Consider the following 19,187-nt stretch of genomic DNA (forward strand, 5'->3'; position numbering starts at 1 on the left):
TTCTTAGTCTTTTATCTATTATCTTCTTTATATGGAACATATTTTATTTACACAAGTGGAAGTGCATAAACACAAAGTAGCAATAAAAAAGTGTGGCGTAGGCATCGAAATTTATGAGAAATTTTGTGTTATTCATTAGTCATTGAGTTTTATTTTCTTTTAAATTGTCAGTTAAATATGCACATTATTTCTGTTATACCACTCCATTAACCTCTATCTAATCTACTTCTGTAATTTTTATCTAATTTATAATGCAAATTCCAACGTGGATTGCATAAATACAGTTATTGAACTTCAAGCAGAATTTAATGTTGCTCGTCAAATTTTATTTTGCTCTAAACTAGTCACTTAAATATGTTAACTATGCAAAGGTGAGTAATAGAACTAAACAGGAAAATGAAATTTATAGATAGAGAGATACACCACCATTGTGATGAGGAGAAGAGGGAAAGAAAGGAAGTAATAATCTTAAAGTTCAATAATTCAATACATGAATTCTCAAAATTGACAAAACCTGGAAAAAACTCAATATCTTATCAAGGGAGGTTATATTGACACCGCATTTTATTTTGTTGCCTACTTTTATATGCGTTTAAAGTCTTCAACTTTTACTCATTATCTCAATTCTGTTCCTTACCTTTTATATCACATTTTTATCTTCAACGTTGGATGTATTAACACATCTTAATTATATCCAAATATTCTGCTGACTTCATTTGAAATGAATAGCAAATATTCCATTGTGTTATAAAGTAGAGAAGAAAATATAGAAGTCAGTAGATTCGTGTGTTTATTTTATTAAGAACTAGTGTCTCATATTTATAATTAGAGCTGTAAGGATACAATTGTTATTCGATAATTCTACTTTATTTACAATATTTCCCTTAAATGATTATTTACACAATAACTGCACCATTTAAAGCCTTATTTGACATAAGTTTGATAGGATAAAAATACAAAACAAAGGAAAAAATATTATAAACAATTTAGAGTAATAAAATGATGACTCGTTAAAATATCGTTAAGAAAATTCAATGAGGCAAAATTTGAGTGAAGGAAAAAAATATACAACTACACCCCTTGATTATAATTAATGAAATCATTCTATGAAGTCATTCATATCTTTTATGATAATATTATCAATATAATAATTCTGATAAAGTATGTTCCATGTTATCATGTTACAATCCAAAGCAATATTATCATTAGATAAGATGACAAATGTATTTTATACATTTATTCATGGTCTTAAATAGCAATATTTAGTTGTTCCTCTGATGAAATATAATCTAAATTGTTGTATTTTGTGTTAAACAGGTAAAGTTCAATGGTTGAATAAAGAATTAGAAGTAAGGAAAACCAGAAAAAGAATGAAATCCAAAAGATGGGGACCAAGTTGCAACAATTCAATAGATGAATCGGACCATAAATCGGAGATTGAAGATGTTGGGGGTTCAATTGGATGGACTTAGAAGTTAAGCGGGCCCAACTTAGGTTAAAGAGGAAGAAAAAGACATTCCGTAGAAGTACGAGGACCAAAATGCACAAAATAGAAAATATATTGAACTAGACGACGACATAGTTAAAAATCCATGCAGGGCAAATTTGGAGTTCAACAAGTGAACTATGCGGATGTATGCAAGAATATTATTCTGTCGCATAGTACAAAATTTTGGTCTAATCTTAGGCTTCCTTGTAGGATTAAAATCCAACTTGACGAGGTATTGAGCTATATGTTTGACGTAGATTCGAGCCATATAAATACCATAACATCCCATAACATAGAAGAGACTCTTTTATGCAATGAAATTACTCAAAAACTTGAAGATTGTGAGAGAAATTTATTAAAGATGAGGGCAAAAGACAAATTTGTGGGAGATTTCATCTAAGGAATTGCAAGAAGATTATCAAGGAGACTTCATATTAGGAAAGTTGCACAAGGACTGAGAGGAAAATTCAAAAGATATCAAGAATACATCATTTCTCTTCAATTATTCAATTTTAGGGTGATCTTTATGCTAGGCTAGATTTTTACATTGCTAGGACAATATGAACCCTTGTTATGAGATTTTTGGTATTTATTAATTATTTTGACGTCAAGCACGTATGTTTTCTTGAATGTTTATTATTGTTTTCATCGATTTCTCAATTAATTAACTACTAATTGAGATCATTTACTGGAATTTAGCTAAAAATAATAAGCATTGTAAAGTTTGATAGATAATAGAGATATACCTCTATGCTTTACATAGTTTCCATAAGTTATAAACCGTTTAATGCATTTCTCATGTTCGTAGCTTTCATTGAAAAATAGAAAGATCACATGAGAGGAATAGATTTGATCATTATCAAGAGAGGTTTTCAAATAAATTAGGATCATTGACCAACAAGAATGACTATTAACTATCACTTTAATTTGTTGTGCTAAAGTATATTAACAATGTGGATTTGACATCTTAGCAATACTTTCATATATTTGAAAAAAAAAAAAACCTTGTTAAATCGCTTTCTAATTTAATTCATAATTTAGATATTAGTATAGAAAACTCAAAATCTGTTTGCTATTCGATTAATGTTGCTATTAATTTGAATTTGATTGAATACTTAGTTCACGTGTGTTCGACACTTTACAAATTACTTTAATAGTACATTGAAAAACAGATTTTGTTGCTCTGTACGAGAGTCTCATATATAATTTATAACATACAATGGTAAAATCATAATATTATATTGAAGATAAATGTCATATAGGTTATAGACATTCATTAAAACATAATACGTTAAAGCCTTACTAAAGGAAACCCTATTTAAAAATCGTAATGAAGGAAAAAAAGTATATTATTTCTCTAAATAAGCTATAATAGTTGTCGCATTAAAAACTTTACTAGGAAAATCCAGTGGAACAAAACATTGATCAAGGAAAAAAGAGTACGGCACATATATGCTTTCCCTCATGATAAAATACTTGAATTATATGCTTCAAATATATTAAACCCTTTAGGGATAGTATTAGTAATCGTGATAAATGAGTTGATTATAATTACATTTATACTATGCATATCAAGCTTTATGTATTGAAAGATAATAAAATATAGATTTGTGATTGCATCCACCAAAGAATAATTTATCTTTGTATACCAATCTTTGAGAATTTTATCTTAAGAATCATGCATTACATATTACGACTTTATTTTCATTTCCTTCTCATATACGTATACATGTTTAGATGCTATGATTGTAGGTCCAAAAATTTCAAATTTCTTTAGTAAGTTCAAGTTTGTTAGGATGCATTTTTTTATTTGACCAATTATTTATACGTTGGTATTATTCGACGAATTTCTTTCAATATTCTCACGAACATTTGAAGATGCATTAAAATCAAAGGAACTTTCAATGAGATTGTGCAAAACATAAATAATTGTCCCTTAAAATCTAGAGGACCTTATGTGATTGCTACTTGTGCTAAATTCCTATTTCTCTTTCCGAATGTAAATAAAAATCATACACTAATTCAATCAATGGCCAATTAATTGAAAAGAGTTAAACTACTAATAATCATTCAAACTGAACAAACATTTAAAGTGTCAAAATTCATAATTTTATGTAAAAACATCAAAACATAGGGTTCGTCATTATCATAACAACTATACAACTAGCTAGACATTATAATAATACAAAAACAAGAACAAAATGAATACAACATCACTCAAATTAAATGTTTGAAAAGAAACATGGAAAATGGTCCTTGTTTAAACCTCAAAAAATGTACCTCCAACGTGGACAACAGATCTCAAGGTCTCTCACGTCCATGCAAGCCTTATTCCTACACACTCAGACAAAACGTCAACCACACGTGGGGATGGAGTTAGTTGTACACACTCCGGCAATCAAATCAATTGGAAAAAAATATATGGGTGTGAGGGAGCTTTAGACGTGAGCCACAAATACACAAAAGGAGGTCGGCTTTAGGAGCTAACAAATAGAACAGTGATATGGCAAAGTTATAGTGTAACAGTCTGAATTTGTCTTTTACCCTGGAATGATACCAAGTGCGAACTTTTATAGTAGAAGAGGATGAGTAAGAACGTATGTAAAAAGAGACTTGTAGCCTCATCCTAGTAGCTGGGACCTCTTATCATAGGCATCAATCAATTAGACCTGGTTCATATGCATTTAATCTTCTGACTATTTACAGTCCTAAGCCTGACATGGAAAACTATACTTGACATGTTGATTGAGTAGAGCTGCCTATTCAATAAGTTGTCACATTACCCATTTGTTATAAGATCTTGTATGAAGATCTTCCCTAAGATGCCTTTATCTATCTCACCTCATCCATGAGGGCTCGGCTCCCCATGGGGGTTCAGCTAATAGGGGTTTAGCCAATTAGGATTTGGACAAATTACTACATGTGTAGAATGATGTGGAGTGCTAGCCTATGTTTTCTTGCTGTGCGGTTGCCACTTGGCAATGTTTAGAGCATCATTGAAAGAGGCATAACAATAGTCTGCCAAGTCCATGTACGAATATTAATATAACGTGCAGACTTAGAATGTACAATATAAGTAGATTTTTGAAGAGTTTGCAGACCTAATTTAAGAGGAAGCCCTTAAAGTTAAGCAAGCCTTATGGAGAAGATAAAGCATGTGATAAGGTTGAATTGGACTTGGGCAACACTTTTCCATAAAGGAGAGCTCATTATTAAGAGACAACCATTTATAAGGCTGAATTGAACTTGATTGAGGCCTGTTGCATAAGGTAAAGCCCATTCAGGGTAAGCGACAACCATTGATAAAGCCCTTTGTAATACCCATTGCATAAGAAAGAGCCCATTAGCGAAGAGGTAATCATTGATAAGGCTGAATTGAACTTGATCGAGGTCGTTTGCATAAGGAAAAGTCCATTCGAGAAGTGCAAGCTGATGATAAGATTGAAATGAACTTGGCTAGGGCCTTTGGTATAAGGAAAAGTCCATTCGAAAGCAGCAGTCATGGATAAGGCTGAAATGGACTTGGCCGAGGCCCTTTGTATAAGGAAGAGCCCGTTTGGGAAAGAGACAGCCATTGATAAGGCTTAATTGAAGTTGGCTGAGGCCCTTTAAAAGACCATTTACATGAGGGAGAGCCCATTAGTAAAGAGATAACCATTGATAAGGATGAATTGAAATTGGCTAAAGCCTTTCGTATAAAGAAGAGCCCATTCTGGAAGAGATGGCCATGGATAAGGTTGAAATGAACTTGTCCGAGGCTCTTTGTATAAGGAAAAGTCCATTCGAGGAAGAGACATCTGTTGACAAGGTTGAACTAAACTTGACCCAGGCCCTTTGCAAGACCCTTTACATAAGGGAGAGCTCATTAATGAAAAAGTAGTCATTGATAAGTCTAAATTGAATTTGGCCCAAGCCCTTTGCATAAGGAAGAGTCCATTCGGGGAAGAGGCGATCGTTGATAATACCGAATTGAACTTGACTGAAACCCTTTGCATAAAGAAAAGCCCATTTCGGGGAGAGGTGCCTAATGATAAGGCTGGAATGAACTTTGCCGAGGTCCTTTGCAAAAACCTTTGCATGAGGGAAAGCCCATTAGTAAAGAGATAATTGTTGAAAGGCTAAATGAACTTGGCCAAGGCCCTTTACATAAGAGGAGCTTATAGACCTCTCTTTCTGAGGTCATTTTACCTCCTTATAAGGGGGTAGCTCTTCCATGTAAGGGCTTCGATCCATATATGGGAAGGGTTAATCCTCTAAGGTAACAAGTTGTGGCGCTCTGTAGGATGCATCATAGTTGTCCTTGATGAGGCTATTTTACCACATTACAAGGGGATAGCTCTTTGTTGCAGAGGTTTCATTTATGATGTTTGATCCATCCACATAAGGGGTTAATCCTCTAAGGTAACAAGTTGTGGCTCTCTATAGGTTGCATTACATTTGTCCTTGATGAGACTATTTTACCTCCTTACAAATGGAAAGCTCTTCATTGCAAAGGCTTCCTCCATGATATTGGATCCATTCCATGGAAGGGATTAATCCTCTAAGGTAACAAGTTGTGGCTCTCTATTGGATGCACCGCACTTGTCCTTGATGTGGATATTTTACCACCTTATAAGGGGATAACTCTTCTTTGGTTTCCTCCATGATATTTGATCCATCCATGAAAGAGGTTAATCCTCTAAGGTAACAAGTTGTGGCACTCTATGAGATGCATCACACTTGTCCTTGATGAGGCCATTTTACCTCCTTGGAAGGAGATAGCTCTTCCTTACAAGGGCTTCTTCTTTGGTATTTGATCAATTCATGGAAGGGATTTTATATAATTGAAACACTGATACTTAGTTATGATGAAGCCTTGCATGGTCGAGGCAATGATACATAGGTGAGATGAGTTCTTGTATAGCGAAGGTACTGATGCATAGGCGGGATGAGGCTTTGGATAACATAGTCCAATACTTCAAGGATAAAGCCTATTAATTCATAAAATATGACCTCCTTTTCAGAGATCCTTGCTTCTTTAGGAATTATTCATCATAGCCTCTTTTTCAAAGGCCTCCATTTTTTAGGAATAGTAGAGGCACTCATGCATCAACGAGAAGAGACCTTCACACTTAGAAAAATTGTAGTTTAAAGATATTTTTATGCTCCATGGATGAAGCCTCGTAATTCTTCAAATATGGCCCCTTATTTAGGGAATGTTCCTTTCATAGCCTATTCTTTAGAGACTTTCCTTTTGTGGTGGTTCTTTTATTCACGGCATCTTCAAAGGCCAACTCTTTTTGAGGGTCTTCATTTTATGAGGATGCTTTGGCTCATAGGTCAAACTGAAAATTACCTTCAAGTTCTTCAATAATTTCATAACTAGGTCCCTCAACCTTTTATCTTCTACATTTTGGTCCCAATATTTTGATTTTTATTGCGATCATGCCCTTGATAAATTGCATCCAAAGTCCTTCAACTCTTAACACTTCTACACTTTAGTCCCACTTTTAGCCTTTTTCTCTTTTTTTGCATTGTTCTCTTCAATTTAGGAATTTTACTCACATGTGGGAGGCGCTTATGCATAGGCTATGAAGAGGCATTGCATGGCGGAAACATTATTGAATAGGCCAATACGAGGCCTCTACATTTGAAAAAATTACAGTTGTAGAGTTGGAGTATTGCTACAAGATTGAAGCTTCTGAAAATAGATGAAGCATTTGTATAGAGTTGAAGTCCTATGTTTCAGGGATGAGGCCTCTTAATTCTTCAAACTTGTTCTTTTCTTTAGGGTTTCTCCCGTATAGCCTTTTTTTGTTTTTTTTAAAGCTTCCCACTTTTTAAAGGTTATTCAATTCATGATTCGTTTTTTCAAGGGCCTCCCCTTTTCAGGAGTTCTTCTCCCCTCTTCAGGAGTTCTTCTGCTTATAGCTTTCTTTTTTGTAGGCCTCCTCCTTTATAGGGGTCATGCATATTCCATTACATTTGGATAAGGAATTATTGCATAGTAGTGACTTTTGTTCGGAGGACCTCTCTTGATCTCCTTGGGTGTCTAGCTTATAACTAGCACTTGTTGTAGGTAGATGTCTCTTTTATTCAAATAGAGAATCTTTTGAGTGGATTTTGACCTCAAAATACTAATTTTTCAAGTAGTGTAAACACTCAAGATGTTGAGTTGAACTTCGAATCTTCTATCTTGGGGGCTTTTACTCGCACTTTATACAAGAGCAAAATTTTTGTCAAAGGAAAAGCTTCATCGTTGCTTGAGCTTATGGTAAAGAGGCGTCTCTTTTCTTCAAAAGGGGTTCTTCTAAGTGGATCTTAGACAAAATACTCATTTTTCAAGGAGCGTGAATACCCAAGATGTTAGGTTGAACTTCAAACTTCTATCTATGGGGCTTCTACATGTTCTTTATTAAAAAACAAAACCTTTTTTCAAAAGGGAAGCTTAGGCATTTTTTGTATGTTTTTTCCACGAGATGTTCTTGCTTATAGTTTGGTTTTCTATGGACGGCGCCAATCTGCTGACCCCATAAAATGTACCTCCAACGTGGCCAACAAATCTCAATACCTCTCACATCTACGCAAGCCTTGTTTCAATCAAGGGAAACCTCTGAAATTATTTCCATATTAAACCTTGGACATTTAAGAGTTCCAAATCAAGTACACGTGGCCTCGTCCGGTGGGTGGAGTTGGCTACGTGCACTCCAACGATCAAGTCAGTTGGGGAAAAAATATGGGTATGGGAGAGCTTTAGATGTGATCTTCCAATATAAAAAGGAAGTCGACTTTGTGGAGTAACAAATGAAACAGTGATATGCTAAAGTTATAATGTGAGAGTCTAAACTTGCCTTTTCCCCTGGAATGACACCAAGTGTGAGTTTTTATAGTAGAAGAGGGTAAGTTAGAATCGTTGGATGAAGAGACTCGAGGCCTCATCCTAGCAGCTGGGGCCTCATGTCATAGGCATCAATCAGTCAAACCTATGCTCAATTGCATTTAATGTGATAACCATTTGCAACCCAAGGCTTGACATGTAAGACTAGACTTAATTTGTTGATTGAGTAAAGTCACCTATTCAATTAGTTGTCACATCATCCACTTGTTAAAAGATCACGTCTGAGGGTCTTCCCTAAAATACCTCTACCTACCTCGCCTTATCTATGAGGGCTCGGCTCTCCATGGGGTTTGGCTAATAAAGGTTTTGCCAATTGTGGTTCGGGCATAGGGGTTCAGCCAAATTGCCACATGTGCAGAATGATATAAAGTGCGTGTCTAGGTTCTCTTGCTATAGAGTTGCCACTTGGCAATGCTTAGAGTCTCGTTGGGAAAGGCATAACAATCTTAAATCTTGAATTCCTTTAATGGTTCCTGATCAATCTCTTGATAGTTTTTCCTCAACTCCTAGCAAAGATATATGAAAAGATGGAAAATCGGTGTTTGTGTAAAAGCTTCTTCAAAGTTTAAATGAATTTCTCAATTTGTATCCAATGGCCCCTTATTCTCTACTAAATATGTGTTCTTCTATGTACAGGAGCTTCATAGCTTTCCTTAGTTTCACTCATTTGTTCATTCCAAGTCCTTTTTTAATACAAGTTCTAAAATTTGCAATTAAGTCCCTAAATATTTCATATATTAAATTTAGCTCTTGAAACTTATGAATCTCATATGATTGCCTCATTAATTTTTCCAATTGATTATATGAAAATTAGTTGGTTTTTCATTATTTCGAATCAACTCTAATTAAGGTCCAGATTTCATTTTTTCACTCCAAGTAAATTCAAGCCGATGATCTACCTATAATTAACATATTTAACCTAAATGAAGCAGATATCCTTTCAATTAGCAATAAATAATCAAGAATAAAAATCCGAATAATTAAGTGTATAAAATACACTTATCAATGGGCAAGAAATCTTCACTATTACTTAGAAAATTGTACTTATTTATATTTTCAATTTTATAATCCATTTCTAAATTGAGCATGGAAAAAAATACTGAAAACTTTTCTAGCTTGTCGTCTAACATTTCATTGTAAGGTTTGTGGCAATCCGAAAAGGTCATCAATACTAATATATGTGGATTCTATTGTTAGTGCTTGTGTGGTTTAGATTTTAAGTCAATTAAAATCAAATTTTTGACCATTATTTCACTATTCCAGCAATCATTTTTGAATTGTTCTCTCATAAGTAAGACCCACTTTATCTCTAACGGTCAAAAAATCAATTATCAAAATTCCTGTCAAACATGCTCTTAATTAATTGCTCTCATGGAAAGCCAAAAGATCTTCAATATTGTATCATATTTAATTTGAAAGTAATGTTATGAATTGCACGTTTTCATGTGGCAATAACTCATAATATTATGATCAATCAATTCTTAATAAAAAGAAAAAGAAAAAAAAACATGTTTTCACAAATAGAAATTTCCATAAGTGTCAAAAAGTATTGGAACTCAATTAGATGAACTTTGAAGCAAATTGTAAGATTTCATAAATTTTGGAGACCAAAATGAACACTTCGTAAAGTCTAGGGCGTAAAATGGAAGAATTTAGAAGGGGTTAAAAGATGAGGATTGAAAGGTAAACAAACTAGAAACTTAGGGAACCAAAGTGTTTAAGAACTAAAATTTGGTGAGGGGGAAACCTATAGCATTGGGTGACCCCTCTTGGAAGAAGCTTGTGGGCTAAGTGAGCGTCTTCATTGCGGTCCGGTTGCCCTAATGTATTGGGCTTCCGTTAGAGTGCTCGATTGGATGTGAAAGTTGATTTCTAAAATTCCCCTTCTAACCCCCATTATTTCAATTTATAATTTTTAGAATAGAATTTTTTAAGTGTGAATTGAAAAAAAGAAGGAAAAGTTTTTAATTTACGCATATATTATTTTATAGAAGATTATGTGGTTAAAAATAAGAGAAAATTATAATTTGAAATAATGAAGGCCAAACGGGGGTTTAAATTAAATAGCAATTTGGGTATTTCCATGACACCAATTTCAAGACCTTTTTGGAAAATATAAATAAACTTAATTTAGGTCATATAAAGGAAGAATTCCATATCTCATAATCGAAAATCATAAAGGGAGAATTACAAACCAAGATTGTCTAAGTTTAGGGGGAATTACATACCAATATTATCCAAGTTATGTATTCCAATAAATTTTTGTGATTAAAACAGGAAAGACTAGACACTTCGTAGCTAGGATTCACTATAAAAATTTTGTAGGCTCTTTGATAAATTAAATAAACCTTTTTTGTCTGATTCTTTTTGTTTTTTTAGGTGATTGTTTATTATTATTTTATTTTGTTTTGATGTGTGATCACCATTTGAAAGTGTTTGTGATATATATTATTTTTGAGATGTTCGTTATAAATTAGCAAATGGTAATGAATTTATAGTCTTATAATAGATAGAATCATGATGTGATGATTGTTGTGATTAAATGTGTACTTACATGTTGCAATTGTTGTAAGTATAGTAGTATTTATGAATGATTTTTTTTTATTCCTATAGCTCTAGTCATTAAGACTGTTGTATTCCTTGTAATCTTAATTATTACCTATATTATGAGACTTTGATTCTTGATAAAACGTACAAGTCTATTAACTCTCTATTCTATTCTCTTTTCTCTCTATTTTTTAATACGTTATCGCACAACCTTCTTAAAATCAAAGTGAATTAGTTATAAGGTAATAAGTTTTATGAGCATAACCATCTATCATATCTATCAAAATTTATTTGGTAATGCCCCCTGAGGCACATCCCAACTGGCAAAGGACGGAGTTCTTTAAGGCAGGCAGTTCAGAGGTCGCGGGTTCGATTCATGGGGCTCTTGGAAGGCAAGTCTTTCTCCTAGAAGGCAGGATATTTCCTGGAAGGCAGGAGTTCCTTAGAAAGCAAGGCGCATACATGGGTTTGACTCGCTCGGCACTTTGGCAGGTTAGTTGGGGGGCTCTTGGACCCTAGCCAATTTGGGGCACAACCTGCGGTTTACCTAGTTTGCGTGAAGAGGGGCTGGATCGTAGACCTCAGGATTAATCATTGTAAGGTGGACACCTGGGTATTAAAAAAAAAAAAAAATTAATTTGGTGACACATGAATTTTACATCTACATCTATTAGAATCATATTATTTACCACAATGATTAAGTGGCTATGCCTCAATTTATTTCTTGTATGCCCAGACTCTACTGCCAATCATTACACCCAAAAAAGTTTTTGCCTAAATAATTGTAATTGTGTGTAATGGTTTACTCCTAATTATATTGTTTTGATAATGTGTTTTAGTCAAAGTTAGCATAAAGAGAAAATGATTACTTTCCACTATAATGATTATTTTTTTAATGCCATATTTGTGTATGAAGTCATCTGTTCTATGCTTTTGCATGTATTTTTGTATCAATTCCTGTCTTTCAAGATTTATTCCTGTCTTCTCTCAATTTATATGTAAGACAGGAATTAATATCCCATGTCTTTCAATAATTAAAAAAATTGTCTATATTGATTTCATATTTCTCCAAAATTTGAACCATTACTCTTTAGAGTTTCTATGTATTTCATTCTTCTTGTCCCTTCAGCATGACATTTAATAAAAAGAAAATGGGTGTAATTATGTGTAATGGTTTATAATCTTGCATGTGTAACTATGTCTACTGAAGCAGTATTTATCGTTCAATTAATTTTTACATTTTATTCTTTTAATATGCAATATAATTTATGAATTTAGTACTCTTATATTTGTCTACTAAAAAATCACTGTTGCTCCTGAAATAGCGCAACATTGTAATTAATACTCTAGCATAGACCTGAGCAAACAAATCAAAAAATTGACCAAATCAATTAAATGGAACCGACTCGGGTTGTTTTGACACATGTAATTGATTTGGTTTGGTTTTTTTTTAAACAAAACATGGTTGGTCGGTTCAGCCATGGTTTGATCTTGAGTTGTAGAGAAAGAAGTAGTAGAGAGAGAAATTATAATATAACTTTTTTTTTAAATAATTATATATTATATAATTCAATTATAACTTGATTTGAGAAATAATAAACTTAAAGCTTGATTAATTAAATTGAAAATTAAAAAACAGGTGTGAATGTAATTTCTTCATTCTAAATTTCTAATATTGTGGCAAATTATCAAATATAATTGCTGCATTAATTGGGTCTTTACTTTTCTTTTCTTTTTGTTTTTTTTAATGAGAAATACTAAAATCGAGATGAATGGAGGTACCGACGTTTGAACTCTTGACTTGATAAATGAAACTCTTTAAATTTTAATGCATTTTGTACTCAAATAAATACTTCAATCACAATTCATTAAAAAATAATTGAAAAAAAATGGGTTAAAAGCTCTCACTCTTAAATTGATGGTCGACGGTTCCATATCACTATTACCACTACTACTACCAAAAGGCTCTAGTGAAGATGAATATTTTATATTTCTCATCTCATGGAGTTTGTGGACAGCAACTGTCCAACTGAATTATTTGTACAATGAAAGATAAAGTCTAAAGACAAATGTGTCGTACGAGTGTGCACAACCATTTAAATTCATTCCAAAATCATTTCTTCTTGTAGAGAGGAGGTTCCATTCAAAATTCGCTGTAACTTGTGGTTTGAAGTGCTTTTACCACAAGCTGAATCCGTTGTATCTTGGGAGACAAGTGCCATAAACTTGACCTCCGTTGTAAGGCAATTTTATCTTAAGGAAAGAGTGAAAATATCAAAACATAAGGTTCAACATTATCCTAACATCTATACAATTAGTCAACCATCATATGATTACAAAAATACAAATTAAATGGATATAACATCGCCCGAAATTGAAGTTCGGAAAAAAAGGTCAAGAAATATTGAAAGTATTTAGTCTCTTCAATGGCTTCTTGATCAATCTCCTTTAATTATTATTATTGTTTTCAATCCAGGAAAGATGTTCAAAAGTATTTAAGGATGAATTTTGCAACAAATCTTCTTTAAAGCATAAAAAAAAATATAATAAGAATTTGTAGATCAAAAGCTCTTTTTTAGCTATCCTCTTCGCTATCTTGAATTGGAATTTGGATATTCCCGCAGTTTTCCTCAGGAAAATAATTAGTAATGATTATATATTGATGTTTACTTAATTAGTATAAAAATTACCATTATCTATTGTTGGAAAATGTAATAAGTTTGTTTCAATGTGGATAACAAAAATCTAAGTTTAACAACGCATAAATGAAGTTAAACAAAGTAACAAAAAGAGAGAAGGAGAAAAAAGTGATGAAATAATCCGAGGCAAGTGAAAATACTCTTTTCTTAAGACAAATTTTCCTCGCAGCGGTGCTAACAGAGTTACGATAATTGTCTCTCAAGATACAATAGATTGCTTCCTTATAGTATAAGCACTTCAAACTATAAGGCAACAACAAACTCAAACGGATTATTCTCTCTACAAGAAAATATTTTTGGAATGATTTTTTGAGAGGTTTTGCAAGAGTTTTGATATAATGCTCAATGCAAATGATATGTGATGTATAATAGACGTCCAAAAGGTCCTGTTTATAGAAAATGAGAGCTTATGAGTGAAGTGACACTCCCCAAACTCCGCAACCTTACAAAGGGAAGATCACTTATTACCGCTAGCTTGTTGCTGGCCTTTCGCTCAAGCACTAGGCTCATTTTTTCAACAAAACCTGTTACTCAAATCGTAGTCTCATCGCTCGAGCACTAAGCGAGCAATGAAGTTAAGTAATTTTACCGGCCAGTTTTTTCTCTTTTCTTTCTAACTTTGAATTGCAATTTTTCATTCATTTAGAATTAGTTTTGAGATTCCAAATATAGTACGAAGATATGCTCGATGAGTAGAATAAGTTAATATATTTATATTTATAATTTGACTATCGAATCAAGTCTAAATATTTGGCCGAAATTGATACAAATTTACTTTTCATATTTATAGCTAAACAAATTTTTCAATATTTAAGCCAAATTCCAACAATCCCCCACCAATGAATGAAAATTCAAATATGTTTATGTTATGCAAATGTATGATGCATTGAAGAAAAAAAAGAGCAGAAAAACACTGAATCAGTTAAGGTAACTTCCAATTTTGAACTTTCCTTAGTGAAATACTATCAGATTTACTTGGCTAATTGGTGAACATAATGTCTTGAACCATTCAGCCATTGGTGTAAATCAAGACAATAATACTTACATAGATGTCTTTCCTAAATCGTCCATAGTTCTCATGACTTGGTTCATTTTGCCCTTGAACCACTCTTGGTTTTCATAAGTGTTTCAGAAAATTTCAGCCTAAAAAATTTTCGATCAAGCAACCCCACTTTACACTTATATGAGTGACCTCCTATTCAGAGTATTCTGCCCTACTCCACTTGACTTAATCAAGATATAAGAATCATTAAAAGTATATCTTAACTTTTAACATTCTACAGAATGCACTTTAATTATCATGGAAATGAGTTGGAAAGTATTTCCCTGAGTGCTTCGTTGAATTTTCATAACTTAGTTGTTCTCTTGAACCAAAAACCTGGGATTTCCAATCAACAAGGTAGGGTTACCATTACAAAAATTATTATGTAGTAGGCTTTAATCATATTCCTTTCTATAGGAAACGTACTTGATCTTTATGTAAACCTTTCGTGAGTGGATCCGCGATGTTCTTCTTTGCCTTCACATAATCTATGGAGATGATACCATTAGAGATCAGTTGCTTAATGGTGCTGTGTTTACGAAGTATATATCTAGATATACCATTATACATGCTACTTTGAATCCCTTCCAATAGCGGATTGACTATTAAAATGTATAATTACTGCAGGTACCAAGTTAGGCCAACATGGAATATCTTTTAAGAAGTTATAAAGCCATTATGCTGTTTCACCAGCTTTGTTCAAAGTAATAAACTCTAATTCCATCATTGATCAAGTTATACATGTTGCTTAGTCAACTTCCATTATACAGCAACTTCACCAATGGTAAATACATAACCAGTAGTAGACTTAGAATCCTTCATGTCGGATATCCAATTTGCATTACAATATCCTTCCAATATTGCGGGATATTTGATGAAGTGTAATCCATAGGTTAAGGTAAACCTCAAGTACCTAAGAACCCTTGTTAAAGCCTTCTAATGATCATGGCTTGGATTATTTGTAAATCTACTTATTCACAGCAAATGTTATGTCCGGTCGAGTACAATTTGTAATATACATTAGACTATCTACTGCCTGTGAATACTTTAGTTATAACACACATTCACCCGTATTTTTGACTAAGTATAAAGTTGTGTCAATAGAGGTTTTGCATGACTTTCCTCAAGTGCATTATATCTTTTAAGTATATTTATTCACAGCAAATGCTATGTCCGATCGAGTACAGTTTTGTAATATACATTAGACTACCAATAGCCTGTGAATACTTTAGTTATGACACACATTCACCCGTATTTTGACTAAGTATAAACCTGTGTCAATAGAGGTTTTTGCAAGACTTTCCGCAAGTGCATTATATCTTTTAAGTATACTCTCAATATAGTGAGATTGAGTAAGTATAATTTCTTCCAATGTTCTAGTGATCTTAATCCCTAATATCACATCAGTCATACCTAAGTCTTTTATATCAAAATGTTTCGTTAACATTCTCTTGGTGTTTAGCATTATTTTTTACTATTGCCCATTATATTAACATGTCGTCTACATATGGACATACAATTATATAGGCTTTTGGTGTATGTTTTATGTATACACACTTATCACACTCGTTTATCTTAAATACATTGGACAACATCATTTAGTCAAACTTTTGGTGTCATTGTTTAGGAGTTTGTTTTAATCCATACAAGGACCTAATGAATTTACAAATATTTTACTTATGCCTAGGAGAGACGAACCCTTTAGGTTGTTCCGTTTATATCTGCACTTCTAACTTATCATTTAGAAATGTCGTTTTTACATCCTTTGATGAATCTCAAGTGATATTAGATATGACTAGTTATTTATGAACTAAAGATATATTTCTTTCTCTCTAATTCGAGTAACTTTATTTCATGTTCATTATGTTTCAACTATTTTTCAAATTAACCCATTTTTACACCAACCTAGCTAAACAACTTAATGATGGAATGAAAAGGGACAATTTGACCTATTTAGCTTTTCCCTTGTTCCCTGTAAATCCTTATTTGACTTGCTTGCTTTACCGATAAGATAGCAGATCTCAAAGAGAATCGGTCTAAGGACAACTTAAAACCAACCCAACCTCTTAATGGTCATATTCCTTTTTCCGACATGGGAAGCCTAAACTACATAAATAGGGTGTTCAAAAGAAAACACCAACATATAGGGACTTCTTGGTCTCCAAGAAAGTTCGAAGCTTTCTATTTGTCTTTTCTTTTGTAGTAGCAAGAAAAAAATAGGGATTTTGCACTTATAATAAGATAAATAAATTACACGGACTCCTCTACAGGATTGGAAAAAGAAGGTTTCACCCAAATGACTTAGAGTTCCTCTGACGAAAATTCCTGGGCTAGGAAAAGTGCTCAATCCCATCGCTTCGTTGCTTAGGGAATCTTCGTTTAATATCTAAAAAGAAAAAGGTAAAAGTGGCTTTCTGGTGACTAGCTTTTCAAGTGGGTGGCTGGATCACCCCGACGGGGTCGCTCTGAACTCTTTGAGCTGGTTTGAATTACATGCCCCCTCCACCTTTTGGGAGCGACATCTATACGTGTAGTGTGGTGCTTGGGCCTACCCATCCTATTTGTTCCATGATTTATGGGTCTACTGGAGCTTAAAATAAAGGATTCTTTTGAACCACACGAAATAGTTCATTCTAAATTAAGGGAGTACATTTTTCCTATATATCCTCTACTATGTAGGATATATGAAAGAAAATAAATACACACACCACACGTCCTGTAGACCAAAGAATAAACTAAGAAAACAAGAATAAATACCTTCCCTCATGGAAGTCATCCGTTGTTACTTTCCAAGGGTATGGTAGAGGCGCTTGAGAATGTGGGCTTGTGTGGAGGTCTTACAGAGCCACACGCTTGGACACTACTTCTTCATTTCTTTACTGTCGCAATAATATTAACAATGTCATCGAAGTGATTCTAGTTACGGGTGATTAAGTATCAAAGAAGTCAAGTCCTTCCTTTTGTCTATATCTCTTGGCAACCAATCTAGCTTTATATTTATCAATAGATTCGCCAGGTTTTAGTTTCTTTTTGAAAATCCACTTGTGCCACAAAGGCTTAATTCCAAGAGGCAAATAAACTAAATCCCAAGTATGGTTTTACATTATAGAATCTATTTCATTATTGATAGCTTATTTCCAATGCAGTGCTTCCGATATAGACATTGCTTCATTGAAAGTCTTTAGGTTGTTCTCTACCATATAGGTTAGAAACTTTGGGCCAAACAACATAGATATTCTAGCCCTTTTTCTACCCCTCGGTTCTTCTTCATTTGAAGTGTCATTTGTAGTATCATACATTCTTTTATTCTAGCTCATATTTTCCTTATCTTTACATGAAAACATTTTCAAAGAATGATGAATTTATTGATTCAAGTATTGTTCATTTATGAATATGCACTACTATTATTGGTGTATCTAATAAATATACAAGTAATCATTTTGAGATTTATTTTCACTTGTTTCAGCTTAGGTACTTTAACTTTAACCAAATGCCCTCACACTTTCAAGTGTTTGTAAGATGGAGGATGATATTTCCATAGTTCATATGACGTTTCTTTCATTTTTTTTAAGGTGTATTTGTTAAAAATGCTATTTGCAATTAGAATAGCTTCCCTCCACAAGTTTTAGGATAGGCCCAAACTTAACAACATTGCATTCATCATCTCTTTAAGAGTTCGGTTTTTGTGTTCAACAGCCCCATTCAATTGTGGTAATTAAGGTACCGTTGTTTGATGAATAATTCCATGTTCGGAACAATATTCTTCAAACGGTGCCCCATATTCACCCTTATATCACCACGAATTTTCTTTATTCCTTTACCAAGTTGATTCTCAACTTCTATCTTATAATGCTTAAAGGCATCTAAAACTTCATCTTTATTCCTTAGTAGAAAGACATAACAATACTTCGTACAATCATCAATAAAAGTAACAAAGTATTTCTTACCACCTTTAGTTTCAACAAATTTAAGTCAAAAGATGTTGTGGTCCTTCGAACTGAGTGAAAAGGTGTTTTAGCCAACTTTGTTTCAGTACATACTTTACACTTATGATTAGGACCAGTCTTAAGCGTCGGAATTAAACTTTGATTCATAAGTTTTCGCATAGATTTATAATTGAAGTGTCTTAATTGTCTATGTCATAAACAAGACAACTAAAGCATATAAGTAGAATTCAAAGTTTTATTAATGATGCTTTGTTTCGGTACAATTACAAGAACTTTTTTTTAACATTACATCACATAGATGTCATTTACCAACATCTCATTCTTAGTGAGTACAAATTTATCGGATACAAATACAAGTTTGACGCTATTTTTGCTAAATAGAGACCTGGATACAAGATTGTTATGAATGTCTGGTACATGACATTTTTGAGGATGAGCTCTTTATCGGATACAAGATTGTTATGAATGTCTAGTACATAACTTTCCCTTGTCCTTTAACTTTAGAACTTGCAGAGTTTTTCATGAAGAGTTGTTTCTCCATTTAATTCTTTGTAGTTTGAGAACATGGTCTTATCTGTACAAATGT

The sequence above is a fragment of the Olea europaea genome, chromosome 10, assembly GCF_002742605.1.
Source record: "Olea europaea var. sylvestris chromosome 10, O_europaea_v1, whole genome shotgun sequence".
In the NCBI taxonomy this organism is placed as follows: Eukaryota; Viridiplantae; Streptophyta; class Magnoliopsida; order Lamiales; family Oleaceae; genus Olea; species Olea europaea.